Raw genomic sequence first — 15,302 nt, 5'->3', positions numbered from 1 at the left:
TGAAGGCAGAGACAAGAGTGTGTTCTCTAGTAGAACTCTAAGCAGAGACCAGCCTTCTAATGGCAAGGATGCACTTGCCCCCTAGTGGACACAGAGCTGTTTCTGCTCAGAGCTACTGTGGTTAGTCCCTGAATCTCAACCAAAAAACACCAGCAAGATGGACTGAGAGAGACTGTAAAGCATCTCTCATACTTCCACACATAATGACTGAGACCACATCTTCCTGGGGCATGTCTAGAGATAACTAGAAAAGCACTAGGTACAGATCAATATCTACCATTCACAGAACCCACCCATGCCTAGATTTCCTAGAGGTAAAATAGCACCAGTGTCTACTTAGATTTTGTAGAATCTGCTGTGAAGGAAACAATGGTGTATTTACTCACAGAAACCAAATCCTCCCAGAATCCCTAGACCTGCTACTTTTAAGACCATTTATGAATGATGTTACCTGTCTTCAGATTCCAACATCTGGATTTCAATGTTTGTTTCTTAATTGGTTTTTACTCATAAAAACATGAGTAAACCTGCCTAGTACTTCATTAACTCCACTTCCGGTCAAAAGATTCCATGACTTCCTCTCAGAGAGTAAAGTGTGCCCTGTTACCAGCCTTAAAGATAGCAATGGTTTTCATGAAGCCTCCATGAGATCAGCATCTTCAGGCCTGGGCCCCGCACTATTCACACTAACAGCCCCTGTACTGAGAAGAGATCAGAAAACTAATGCTGCCAGCTCCAGTGAAACAATGACTTTCATGGACATTCTGAGAATCTTACTTCTTTATTACAAGAGAACTTCAGAACATACAAAACCAACACAAGACACTATTTTACATTTTGACACATAGTTGGTAGAAAATGGTACCAACCATTCTATCCCTTTAGAGTTCTATTGAGAAAGGATCATGTACTTGGGCATTCATGGTCTCATACTGTTGGCTACCTTTACACATGCTCACTGTCACTGAGCTATCTCACAGGGTTTCCTATGGCCTACTCACTCATAAAATGAAGGGACAGACAGTCCTAGTTAATAGCTTTCCAGGTTCCCAAAGGAAAACTTCTCCATGTGCTGGAATACAATTGAGTAACTAGGTGGGGTCTACCATGGAGTAAGCACCTTGCTGGTAGCTTGAAATCCTTTTATTTTGTCTTTACATGCTTAATGAGAACATACTAGAGTCCACCTGAGCCAACAAATTTTGAACTGTAGTTCTCCGTAGAATCCACACTGTGAAGATCCTGCAGAGAGACTGTGGAAGGATGGAAAGTTGTAGTTCAAGAGTCTTAAATAGCATAAATTTTCTCTGGTCCTCTCAGTACCCATTTTTTTAGCAACCTCTGCATCTCAGCTAATATCCTTGTGACAATCAGAAAAGTCTGTGGAAAATATACTGTTACATTTTCACACAGGCACCTTCCACCAACCCTAAACCTAAGAATTTTAGAACATCTGAAATGTATGGAAGAGATTTCTGGCCAGGCTGTTGTGTCATACATCTTTAATCTACAGCCTGCAGAGGCAGGCTGATCTCTGTGGGTTTGAGGCCAGCCTGATCTCAAATCAAGTTACAGAACAACCAGGGCTGCACAGAGAAACTCTGTCTCAAATCTTAGAGAGAAAGAGAGAGAGTTCTGTGTTCTGCTGTGTCCCATCTGCCTGATGGTCCACCAGTATACTTGGTAAATTCATTAATTTATGACTTCCTTTTGTTTGGGAACTATGAAATTTCGTGTAACCTCTTCCTCAGTGGAACTTGATAGTCATGATAAAGTAACCTATCTATACATGATATACTAATCTATACATGATAAACTAAATGTGTTCTGAGCATCGGTCACTCCAATTTGGATCACAATAACCCATTATTTCCTTTGGAAAAAGAGCAGCATTTTTCTGATTTTTAAAAATTACATTTAAATATTCTTTATGTCAGGCAGAGAATGAGCATATTATGGGACACATGTGGTCAGAGGACAATTATGTGGAGGAGGTTCTCTCCTTCTTTAATGCCAGTTTTGAGGGTTAAATCCAGGTCCCCAGGATTGGTGATAAGAGCCTTTATCTACTCTGGCATCATCTCTTGGGCTCAAGGGCTGCATTTTGCAGTCAAAGCTAGGAGAAAAAATGTTACAGTGGCTCACACAGAATTAAAACATGCCTCTTTCATTGGAAAAGCAAAATGTTTCAACACTAGTTTTTCTGTGACCTATGACCAGGCCAAATCAGAATGAAAATTAGAAGCATTTTTGAAAAGATTTTTATTACAATGCAGCTATTATTAATAAAATAATATATTTTAAAAATAAAATAATAAATATTAATAAAAGAATGGGGGAGTATGATTCAGCACAATAGGGATGTAAAATATCCAGAATTGTGCAAGCAACTTACACGGGTATGTGAGCAACTAACAAATAAATTCACAAACAATGAGACAGATGGTAAATGTGTAATCAGACCATGTCATGTCCCACCGACAACCCTAACTCAGCTCTCTCAAGGAGCAGGGAGCCAAATTCTTACCCAGTGTTTTTACAAAGTTCCTGACTAGGCTCAAATTTCCTTTCCTGACTCTTGTTCTATAGTCATGTGGGCTTCATTTCCAATTCATCTCAAAGGTCTGTCCAGGTGGTATTTGTCTTGGCTCTTGTTCCTTAACCCCACAGACAGTTTTCACTTTTTCTTACTGATCCCTGCTTAAAAGTCTGGGACATTTCCCATGGATCACCTGCAGTCTAAAGCAGCCATCCTGCCCCTCTCCCGATCTCAGTTGCTTACAAAAAGTTCGAGTTAAAACTCATGACAATCTTCCTGACTCATGTCTGCTCATCAATGGAAACTTCTCTGATAAAGGCGTCATTATGTCTGAGCTCTGTACAGTATTGTATCCAGATTTAGCACTTAAAATGTGGCTAGTACTAGTGAGTGAAAATTTTTTTGAGATAGGGTCTCTATATATACCCTTGGCTGTATGAGAACTCACTATGTAGACTAGGCTGGCCTCAAACTCACAGATCTTTTGCCTCTGCCTCCCCAAGTATTGAGATTAAAGCTATGTGCCAGCACATCCAGATAGATTGAGTAAATTTTTAAAGATTCATTTTTATTATTTCTTAAATTGTGTATGTCTCTGTGTGGCTATGAGCACCTGGCAGGTGCCTTCTGAGCCCCAAAACATCAGATCCCCTAGAACCAGCATTACAGGCAGTTCTGAGCCACCTGATGTGGATGGTGGGAACTGATCACACATCCTCTAGAGGAGTGTATAGGCTTTTACCTACTGAGCCGTCTCTCCAGCCTCCAGTTGAGTAAACTTTACTTTATTTTTCCAACTAATTTGATTTTAATCATTAAGATATTGCACATGACTACAGTGCTGGATGGCACCCAAGTGTAGGTTATATTTTCCTTTGAGGCAAATTAAGTGTGATTAGAGAGATGAACAAAATGGAAATTTAAGGGTTTGTGAGAGATGACTCCATCATTCAGGGTTAGCAGGGTAAGAGGACAGGAGGCAATATCTTAAAAATTGACATGTGAGAGTCAGGGGTAATGGCTCTATCTGTGATCCCAGCACTCATAAGATTGAGGCAGGAGGGTTGCCATGAGTTTAAAGGCAGCCTGGTCTACATAGTAAGTATCAAGCTAGACAAGGCTATAGAATAAGACCTTATCAATAAAGGAAAAAGCAACATGTAGCATACTTGTGTAATTCCAGCATTGGAGAGACTGAAGATTGGCAATTCTGAGCTAGCCTGGGCTATAAAAGTTGAAAAATACAAAGAAGCAAACCAAGGTAAGTGACAGGAGAGGCGAAGAGCTTAAGGGAGACAGGTGAAGGGCAGAAGGTGTCAGAAGTGAGGAAAGGATGAAGATGGGAGCTGAGGAGCTGAGCCATTAAATACCACAAATCCTTAGGGGTGGATTTCCCCACACCAGCCCATGGGCTCCCACAAGAACAGCCACTGTGCCCTAATGTTCACAGAAGACATAATCCAGTGGAGTTTCTTACTATTTACTTATTGCTCTTGTCATAAACTCTCTACTACTGTCTGTGAACGTGTGCAGGCCATGGCACTCATGTGAAGGAGAAAACAACTATCAGAAGATGTTTCTCCCCTTACACCATTATTAGGATTCCAGGATCAAACTGGGGTGTCAGGTCGGCCAGGCACCTTGATCCCTTAGTCTTGTGAGGATGATGGAAGTTTTCTTTGTTAACTAGAGCTTTGCAGTCTTCCTGAGTCACTACATTTTAGGGTCAACTTTGGCATTCTCTGAAAGTTACTCATCACTTGCAGGGGAGTACTGTGTGATGACAGGACTCAGGTATGAGACCAGAATTCCCAGTTCCTTACTAAAGACCTTCATTTGTGGGAATATGGGGATAGCACATTGGCAAAACCCACCTCAACTTGGCCTCTGCTGCCCTCTCTGAAACAGTTCAACTGCTTGAATTCATGTTATTTTCACCAAAGCAAGACCCCATTGGCCCCCTGCACTACTAGGTACTCACTGAATCACTCTGTTGCACCTCAACCCCGCCACTTTATCTTAGGCCACTATCTATAAGCAGACTCCTGAAATCCTTTCTAAATGGTCTCCTAATGTCCCATAGCCCTCTGTCAAGCCTGCTTACCATGTAAGTCAGCCATTTCCCTTCACTTCCTACTCACATTAGAATGCTAATATTAAGACTGGAGAGATGACTCACAGTAAAGAGGGTCTACCACTCTTGCAGAGGACTGGAGTATGGCTCCCTCCCAGCACCACCCTCAGGTCGGTCACAACCACCCTTAACTCCAGCTCCAGAGAATCTGACAGTAGAGAAGGCTTCTGCATCCATATGCATACATCCATACAGTCACACGCATATACACATAATTTAAAACAATTATAAATCAGAACGGTAGGTAGATAAAACTATAAGATATTCATGTTTACTATAGCAAACACTACTAAAATACTAAATTTTTATTCATTTTACATTTATTGCATAGCTACAGAGAATTATATATAATTCTATGAATTTTGTATATATCTGGGAATCAAAGACCCTGAGCTCATGAAGTCTGTATTTATGTAGAAAGGTAATATGTTAAGAAAAACATTTTAAAAATGTAATTCAGCAGGTAGCTCAGAGAGGTTAAGGAGTTCACCCTCAGTCACACAGGAGGAGGCTGCAGACAGACAGCAGTCTTAACCATCTTCCTCTTGGATGAGCAAGTGAACAAAGGGGAAAGACACAGACAGCAGACAGCAAGCCGCGGGAGCTTTAGTGTAGGATGGAGGGCGGGGTGCAATTCAAACTTGGTTTGCCAGGCTACATGGACTTTGTAATGCTTTCCCAGAGAAGGTGGGATGTGAGCAAAGCTGAAGAAGATGAGGCCAACCAGAGAGAGATGTCACAGGAGAATAAAGAGGGAAGGCAAAGGTCCAGATGCAGGGGAGTGCCTGGGGCAGGGGAGGGGGCAGGGAAGGATAGCAACGTACAGGATCAAGAGGCAGGCTGGGTATGGGACTCAGGAGACAATTCTTGAGGTCTCTCCTAATCACAAGGATACAGTCATTGCTCTGGTTTAGGGGTGACAGGACCTGGTGCCCTCTGGGGACTGCTCTAACTGCTAGGCTGACAAGCAAAGACACCTTAGGGTTCATGGCAGGAATTCAGTGTGGAAGAGACAACAGAAGGCAACATGATCAATGAAACCAAGACACTCATGTCAGTGTGCCCAGAAGGCAGAGCAAACTCGGCTTCCTGTAGGCTGGGAGTCTAAAGAGGATGAGTTCCTCAGGCCTGAGCTGTGCATGATGGGAGGGGTTGTCAGCAGGGAAGGGAGGAGCTGCTCCCACCACAGGGTTTGGAGGAGATATTCTGGGTTTTGATCATGTTCAATGTGAAATATTTGGGGCCACATAGAGGAAGAAGGTCTGGGATAAACATACACTTTGAGTAAGTGGCTTAGAAATGGTGTTTGAGAGGCAGAAGCCTGAACTAGGTGGGTGTACTGGGGAAAGCCTGTGCTGATGGGGAATGCCTTTACTGAGGCTGTTCAGGTTTTGTGTGTGCTGAGACAAGGCCGTGGGCATGGCCTTCCTTCAAAGGGGCAACAGGGAAGACGTGTCCATGCACAGGCACAATCAGCTTAAGGAACAAGAGCATAAAGGCAAGGAGGACCTGAAAGTCAAGGTTAAACAATTGTAAAGTCACCATCAATGATCCCAAGTCAGCGCTGCAAACGTCAGGGTCAGGTTGGTCCAGAGGACCTTGCACCTGCAGGGCCGGCGACCTTCCCGTGTTGGAGACATCAGTGAACATGGATGTAAGGAAACAGAAAACAAGGCAATAGCAGGAAACCCAGAACTAAGGGTCTGTGGACTGAAGCTCTCTCCTCTCCACACAGCAGATGTCTAAGCAGCTGGACATGAGCTCAAGACCCCTAAGACTGTGACCTTGACTGAGTAGAAGAGCATCCTGATGGGGGAGGGATAGAATGCTGAAGGCCAGAGCCAAAGTTATCTCAAGGTATCTTAGATCTTTGAATAGCCATTAGCTACTAGGTTTAGCTTCTAGCAATCTAGCTTTAGATAAAGCTTGTAATGCAGGCTGGGTTGGCTTCAGCCAGCTCCACCCACTCTGAGGCTGGGAAGGCACTAAATGCAACATCTTGTGACCAGAAATCTCTGTGCCTTGCTGTAGCCCCCACCTCACCTCGTGACCCACCAGAATGGTTGGCTGGGTTTTGATTTAGTTATTGTTGTAGCATCTTACTGTACCTTGTCTCAACATAAAGTGGGAAATAAGTTTGAGAGACCGGATTCAGAGGTCAGCGGCAGAGAGACCCTGGTTTCTGTCTCCGGCACACAGAAAACAGTCACATCAAAGAGCCAACTATGGTGGCACATGTCTTTATGCCATAACCAGGAGGCAGAGGCTCACAGATCTCTGTGAGTTCCAGGCCAGGCAGAGGTACATAGTGAGACCCTTTGCAACAAATAAACAAATACATAAAGCTATTAGAGAGAAGGAAGTTCATATAAATTTTCCCATTGTGGAGTGTCACTCATGGTGAATTGATGTCCCATAGCCATGGTCATTCAAATTTGGGTCATAATCAACTATTTTATTGCCATCTTAGACAAGAGCCCATATTTTTATATAGCCAGAGCTTGAAAACACACACACACACACAAACCATGGACACAGGGAAACATGCGTGCACACACACACACACAAACATACAACATGGACACAGGGAAACATACATGCATGCACACAGACACAGAGACACACACACACACACAGACACACAGACACACACACACACACACACAGACACACACACACACAGACACACACACAGAAAGAAACAGGTAGGGTAGCAGGCAGTGATCAAAAGGTTTGTCTTTTTTTTGTTTTGTTTTTTTGAGAAGGGTTTCTCTGTGTAGTTCTGGCTGTCCTGGACTGTATACCAGGCTGGCCTTGAACTTACAGAGATCTGTCTGCCTCTGCCTCCCTACTGCTGAGATTAAAGGTGTGTGCCACCACCATTTGTTGAGTTTTGTGACTTTTGTACAAACTCTCCAGTAGCCCACTCTGGCCTCTAGCTCACACTGAAGCACAGATGATTTTGATCCCCTCCTCCTCCCTCTGTCTCCCAGGGGCGGGGATTTGCCAACGTGCTGGGATTAGGTTGTTTTTTTTTTTTTTGGTTTTTTAGACAGGGTTTCTCTGTATAGCTTTGCGCCTTTCACGGAACTCACTTTGTAGCCCAGGTTGGCTTCGAACTCACAGAGATCCGCCTGTCTCTGCCTCCTGAGTGCTGGGATTAAAGGCATGTGCCACCACCGCCCGGCCTGGGATTAGGTTTTTTTAATGATAGAATGAACAGTTTAGAAATGGGGGAATAGTCCAGCTCGTAGACAGCTTGTCTAGTGAGCAGGAAGCCCTGAGTTTGATCTTCCTCATCAGATGAACTGGGTCTCGATGTGTATGTCAGTAATCATAGCAGCAGAGAAAGGGAAGATCGGAAGTTCAAGGTCATCCTCAGCAATGCTTCAGTTCTGAAGAAAGCCTGGATTACAAAAGGCCCTGTCTCCCCAGGTGGTGGTGGCCCACTCCTTTAATCCCAGCACTCAGGAGACAGGCAAGCAAATCTCTGCAGTCAAGGTCAGCCTGCTCCACAGTACCTGGAGAATGAGAGCCAGACAGACAGACAGCCTGAGAAGATGGAGTTCTCCAAATACAAGAGGCTGCATTCTGGGGAAGGAGTGCACCAGTTTTCAACATAAATAAACACCTTTTTAAAATCTTCTCAAACTTTTCTCTAAATCTCTCCCCCAACACTTACAGAACTCAGTCATTGAAAGATTAAATCCAGGGTTGAGGATTTAGCTCAGCAGGGGGTGCGTGTGTGATGTGGGGTGGGAAGAAAGATTAAATCCAGGAGCGATGGTTCAGTGATTAAGAGCACTGGCAGCTCTTCCAGGTCTTGGGTTCAATTCCCAGCACCCACATGGCAGCTCACAAGTGTTTGACTCCAGTCCCAGGGAACTCGATACTCTCACACATACATAACATACAGACAAAACACCAATCAATGCACATGAAATAAAAATAAAGAAATCATTAAAAATTTAAAAAGAAAAAAAATGAACACCGACTTTAAAGGCTGCCCAGCAACCCACAGTGGCCACTCCTGTCCCACTTCAACACTCCAACTAAAGCAAAACTTTCTATTTCCGGCCTTGCTGAGCTCCCAAACCGAACACAGAACCTCAACTCCCAGCAGCTTTTGTGGGGTTCTTCTTTTCCACCAAACACATTCTTTCTTCAAATATTTTTACTTTGCAAACCACAAAAACCAAGGAGGAAGACTGCAAATATATCTACCCCTAACTTCCCCTGTCCTATTTCCATGCTAGATATAATACTACATATCACTTACAGACATGGGCCTAAATGTATACGGCTTAATCTGAAAGTACCTGACTGTTTTCTACAGGTTTCTTCTTATTTCTCATATCAACGTTGCTTAAGAAAGGCTTTAATAGGTCCTGGAGAGATGGCTCAGATGTTATGAGCACTGGGTTCAATTTCCAGCACCCACATGGCAGCTCACAACTGCCTATAACTCCAGTTGCATGGGATATGGCACCCTCATTCATGTAGGCAAAACATCAAAGCACATAAAATAAAAATAAATTATCTTTTTAAAATAGAAGGCTGTAATAGCTCATCCATGAAAGACCATTATTCCATTTAAATGAGGCTTTACCTTCCACTAATCCCAAGAACTCCCTTGGATGCTAAACTGCCCTAGTGTCTAGAGACTCACCCCCAATTGTCCTAATGTCCCGCATACAATCCCACATCACCCCATATGTTCTTCCATATGGTCCAGAAACTCCAAGGAACACTGTCCTGATTGCTTCTCTCCAGCATGAATCCGCAGAAGACTGTACTTACCAGTTAGGTAGGAGAGCTGCAGCTTCTTCTAACCCTCTGATGCTGATAGAATTCCAGAGCTGCCGATGGATAAAGACAAGTCTTTCCCATAATTCCATCCTTATCTCCTGGTTACACCTCCAAGTATCTTGTTTGAAAACTAAGTCTCCCTGGTTCTACAATCTTCTGCAAGTATCTATTCACTGACTTAAAGACACTGAAGAAAACACTTAAGCCAGGCGGTGGTGGTGCACACCTTTAATCCTAGCACTCAGGAGGCAGAGGCAGGAGGATCTCTGTGAGTTCGAGGTCAGCCTGGTCTACAGAGCGAGATCCAGGAAAGGCACAAAGCTACACAGAGAAACCCTGTCTCGAAAAACCAAAAGAAAAGAAAACACTTAAAATAGCACTCAGAAAGCAGAGGCAGGTTGATCTTGTGAGTTCCAGGCCAGCCTGGTCTATATGGGGAGTCTCTTTTTCCAAAACAAACAAAGAAGCAACCACAAAAACCAAGAATGAAATTTCTGCTAGACTATCTCTACAGCTCCACCAAAGGCCTTCACTGGAGTTCAGATTCCAGGCTAGAGATAGATCATGCTGATTTTGAGATGGTTCCTGCATTAAGGGAATTTAAATACCTGGACAAAATTTGCAGATGAAGGACACTGAAAGGCAGAAGGAAGAATAGAGAATAGATAAAGCCAAGGTTCTGGTGCAGAGGCAGAAGTGAAAGCTGACTAATTATACCCACTGATCTGCTATTCAACTAACACCATCCTGATAAACGTTTATTTGCAGCCCATGGTAATAGTGGAACAGTCTAAGCAAATGAAGCTAGAGTCTCTGCTTGCAGAAGTGTAGGAAGAGAGGCTGCCAACTTCCAAAGCTGAGCTTCTCCATGTCCTGATGCCCCTTTCCAGTGTACTACCTGGCCTATGCAGGCCTCCAGAGTTGGGTAGTTGTGCAAGACAGTGTTGTGGGTGTTCACTAGAGAACACTGCTAAGACATGGGCTTAAGCCGATAGAAAGCCTTTATTAGCTGGTCTGTGACTACACTGGGTACTCGGGATCCCAGGGTAGCACGGAGCCTTTTGCAGGATGTTTTGAAGTACAAAAACCATGCTGTGCTGTCAGAGCCAGCCAATGAGTCAACTAGGGTAGCTGAGTAGGGCTTGAGGCTGAGAAAGTTACAAGGTCAAGTATAGACGGAGACAGAAAATTGTTATACCCAGATTGCTGGCACCTTCAAAAGACCACCACAGAGACCAAATGCCATATGCCAAAGCAAAGAGCCTTTTTTTTTTTCACACTTGGAGTTTGGACTCTTTGTCTGTTCGATACAGAGGTGTGAGCAGAAATCTCTGACTGAGCCCAGGCAGGGTAGCATTTTATTACAGCAGAGGTTGGGGTAAGGGAATTTCTAGGGCCCAGGCCCCTGATTGGCTGACCTTTGTCTAGAAGTATCTGTAAAAGGAAAATAGGTGTGTGTTAGGCTGAGGGACATCTGAGGATCTTATTTAATGGTTGGAATGTATGGGATGTCAGTTACTTAGATGCTGGCCCATCCCTGGGTGGGGTCAGTTGATGGCTTTTCCTGGATCCAGGTATTGCCTGCCAGTAAACCTGTCACAGAAGCTGTCTGGGCCTCTTAACTCTGTCATGGCAGTTAGTCTGGGAGCGATCCACAGGTTCTCATCTTCTGTGGAAACAGAAGCAGAACCTCTTTTTCAAAGCAACATATCCTTTAGATGAATTTTGAAGTCAAAATACCTTTAAATATATATATAATATATATTATATATATAGGTCTAACTATATATATAGTTATATATAGTTAATACATAGGTTTATATATATGATAATATATAATATATATAAATATAATTTAACTCAGCAGCCTTTACACTCAAATGTAGATGTAACCAACGGTCTTATTAAATAAGAAACACAGAGCCAATTCAGAGAAGAAAGCCAAGAGGTCAGAGCTAAGAGCCTCACCCTTCCTGATTCAGGGATCCTCTTCAGCCAAGAGAGCTCTCCGAAAAAGGACCTACTTCCTGTGTGTCTGTCTTTATAGTCTTTCTGTTCTGCCTTCTCATTAGTTGTAAACCCAAACATGTGACTGCCTCGTCACTGCCTGTATGTACCGCCCTCCAGGTCCTTAAAGGCGTGCGCCACCGCCACCACGCACTTGCTATGGCTCTAATAGCTCTGACCCCCAGGCAACTTTATTTATTAACATACAATTAAAATCACATTTCAGTACAAGTAAAATACCACCACACTCAAATGTCTTTCTGCGATAAAATTCCCAAAGACAATATAATCCAGACTCTGTGTGATTTCCATCTTTAAATAGTTTATTTTTATTTTACTTTACTGTCTCTTTAAAGACTTTATTTTTTAAAATTATCTATTTCTTTATATAACTGTTTATCCTGTTCTCTTCCAAGCCTATGTACATTTTTACACAAATGTAAACCATTTAGAGTTTTATTCCATATGAATCTGTCTTATCGTGAATCTATAATCCTTCTCTGATTAGGAGAGATTTTTAGCTGTTAAACTGTGTGGTGACTTCAGCTGTTGACTTTGCGTCCCTCAGCTTTCCAACATGGCAGAGGTATGTTTACCGCTGACTCTGGGAAGCAGTGGGTTTATCCCTCCATGCAGCAGCACGTAGACCAGAAACTTTTTTTCCCTCTGTACTAGCAAAAGTTAATTCCACCATGCAGTGTGTTGCACAGCTTGGAGACAACTCTGTGTATGGAGGCGGGAATCTGCATGTGTAGCTCAAGACCGACTAGTACAGTAAGTTTTCTCCAGTCCAGAGTTCCTTCAGTGTCCCACCCCACCCCCCACCCCCGCCCCGTGGTCCTTCTAGCACTTATAAAATAATCATTCAGAGGCTTAATATTATTTACAAACTGTATGTCCTACAGCAGGCCTCTTGCTAGCTAGCTCTTGAATCTTTAATTAAACTATTAATCTATGTTTTGCCATGTGTTTACCAGTCTGCTGGCATGTTGCTCCTTGGGCAGCAGGCTGGTTTCCCCTGGACTCTGCCTTTCTCTTTCCTGTCTCCCTCCTTGGATTTCCCACCTGCCTCTAAGCTGCCTTGCCATAGGCCAAAGCAGTTTAATTATTAACCAATGGGAACAACAGATATTCACAGTGTACAGAAAGACATCCCCCAACACCATACTGTTACCACCACATAGCAGGAAGTTTGGTCTCAGCTCCTACTGAACACAAAATAGATAGGGCCAAGTTTCCTATCCCATGTCTCTTCTTAAGGTTCCTTCTTAGGCTCAGATAACCACATAGCTGTAGATATAATTGTAATTGGTCTTATTAAATAAGAAACACAGAGCCAAATGCAGAGTTAAAATCCTAATGCAGGGACTTAAAGTTCTTGTCATATAGGTCCTTCACTTGCTTGGTTAGTGTTACCCCAAGGTATTTTATGTCATTTGTGGCTATAGTAAAGGGTGATGTATCTCTGATTTCCTTCTCCGCTTCTTTGTCCATTGTATATAGGAGGGCTACTGATTTTTTTGAGTTGATCTTGTATCCTGCTATGTTGCTGAAGGTGTTTATAAGCTGTATCAGTTCCTTGGTGGAATCTTTGGGGTCGCTCAAGTATACTATCATGTCATCTGCAAATAGGGAAAGCTTGACTTCTTCCTTTCCAATTTGTATCCCCTTAATCTCCTTATGTTGTCTTATTGCTCTGGCTAGAACTTCAAGTACCATATTGAATAAGTATGGGGAGAGCGGACAGCCTTGCCTCGTTCCTGATTTTAGTGGAATTGCTTTGAGTTTCTCTCCATTTAATTTGATGTTGGCTGTTGGCTTGCTGTAATGCTAGAGAGGCCCACAGAAATCCACAAAGATACCCACACAACAGACTGCTGGCAATGGTCGAGAGACAGCCCGAACTGACCTACTCTGGTGATGGGATGGCCAAACACCCTAATTGTGCTAGAAACCTCATCCAACTACTGAGGGATCTGGATGCAGAGATCCATGACTAGGCCCTGGGTGGATCTCTGGGAGTCCAATTAGCGAGAATGAGGAGGGTTTATATGAGCGAGAATTGTTGAGACCAAGGTTGGATAAAGCACAGGGACAAATAGCCAAATGAATGGAAACACATGAACTATGAACCAATGGCTGAGGGGTCCCCACTGGATCAGGCCCTCCGAATGGGTGAGACAGTTGATTGGCTTGATCTGTTTGGGAGGCATCCAGGTAGTGGGACCAGGTCCTGTGCTCATTGCATGAGTTGGCTGTTTGAAACCTGGGGCCTATGCAGGATTGTTTGGCTCGGCCTGGGAGGAGGGGACTAGACCTACCTGGACTGAGTCTACCAGGTTGACCTCAGTCTGTGGGGAAGGCTTTGCCCTGGAGGAGATGGGAATGGGGGGGGGGGGTTGGGGGGAAGGTGAGGGGGATGGGAGGGGGGAGAACAAGGGAATCCGTGACTGATATGTAGAACTGAATTGTATTGCAAAATAAATAAATAAATAAATAAATAAATAAATAAATAAATAAATAAATAAAAATCCAAATGCAGAGATCAGAAAGCAGTAGCCAAGAGCTAAGACCACCTTCTTACCACTCACTGCCGTCCTTCCCCTGAGAAAGAGACCTTCTGCCTGTTTGTCTGTATTTTTATTGCCTTTCTGTTCTGCCTTCTCATTGGCTGTAAACTCAACCACAAGAATTTCTCTTCACTGCCTGTCTATACAGACCTCGAAGTCTCTATGGTTCGTACTTGGATTAAGGGTGTGTGTTACCATGCTGGCTGTGTTCTTGAACACACAGACTCGGCCTGCCATGTGATCGGGATTAAGGGCATGTGCTACCACTGCCAGACTTCTGCTTAATGGCTATGACCTCTGATACCCAGGCAACTTTATTTATTATCACAGAAATAAAATCACATTTCAGCACAAATAAAATATCACCATACACAGCCTGTAGATTATCCTTTCCATTCCCTTTCTTTCTGAAAACCTTTCTCTTTCCTGTCTCCCTCCTTGGATTTCCCACCTGCCTATTATAATTTCCAATATAAGATTCTATGTAAACAACCTTCCTTTCCCCTACTGCTCCATACCCAAAACAAGCTAGCTTCCCTAGAACCATGCTGCTGAAACAAATTCTGTCATTCAAACACAGCGTGTACTAGGCAGTAGGTATAAATCTTTAATATATTACAGTGCTGTGTTTTCAGAGAGTGGGACTCCTGTCAAACAGATGTGCTCCTAGGTCCCTTGTCATCCAGCCCAGTGAGACTCTCTGCCCACTGCTCCAGTCTCACTCCTTTCCACCCTCCTACCTCCCTTGATGGTAGATAGAATCTTTAGTCCTAGGGACGGTCCTGAGACTGGGCTAAAGCTGTTCCCTCTGACACAGAGATTCCCTGCAGCGCAGTCACTCAGCAGACAGTTCTAGCAGCCACAACTACAGGCTGTGATTGGTTCCCAGACCGGGGGACTAGATTCTAAGGTCTCTGCTCATCCCTCATGCCAGTTTCCTGGTCCCAAATGTCATGATTGGGAAGCCAAGTGCTGTCAAGACATTGTCTTCTCGGAATGAATCAGCAGATCAATGAACCAGAATTGATGTCCTATTCCATCTATTCCCTCCTGTCCTGCAACTTCTCAGGAACTAGACTTCAGAAATGGACCTTAGCCCCAGCCCTGAGAAGGGCACTTGGCACCTGCTTAAATTGTGGTAAATATTAACCAAATTTCGAATGTCCTATGGTCCTATACATAGTAAGGTGGAGATGTCTGGTCAAAATGAACTAGTGTACTTGAAAAAAAAAATGACAAGCCA

Source organism: Peromyscus californicus, unplaced genomic scaffold, assembly GCF_007827085.1.
Source record: "Peromyscus californicus insignis strain IS unplaced genomic scaffold, ASM782708v3 Scaffold_3__1_contigs__length_106647218, whole genome shotgun sequence".
In the NCBI taxonomy this organism is placed as follows: Eukaryota; Metazoa; Chordata; class Mammalia; order Rodentia; family Cricetidae; genus Peromyscus; species Peromyscus californicus.
The sequence above is the reverse complement of the archived record's forward strand: the minus strand, read 5'-3'. Positions refer to the sequence as shown.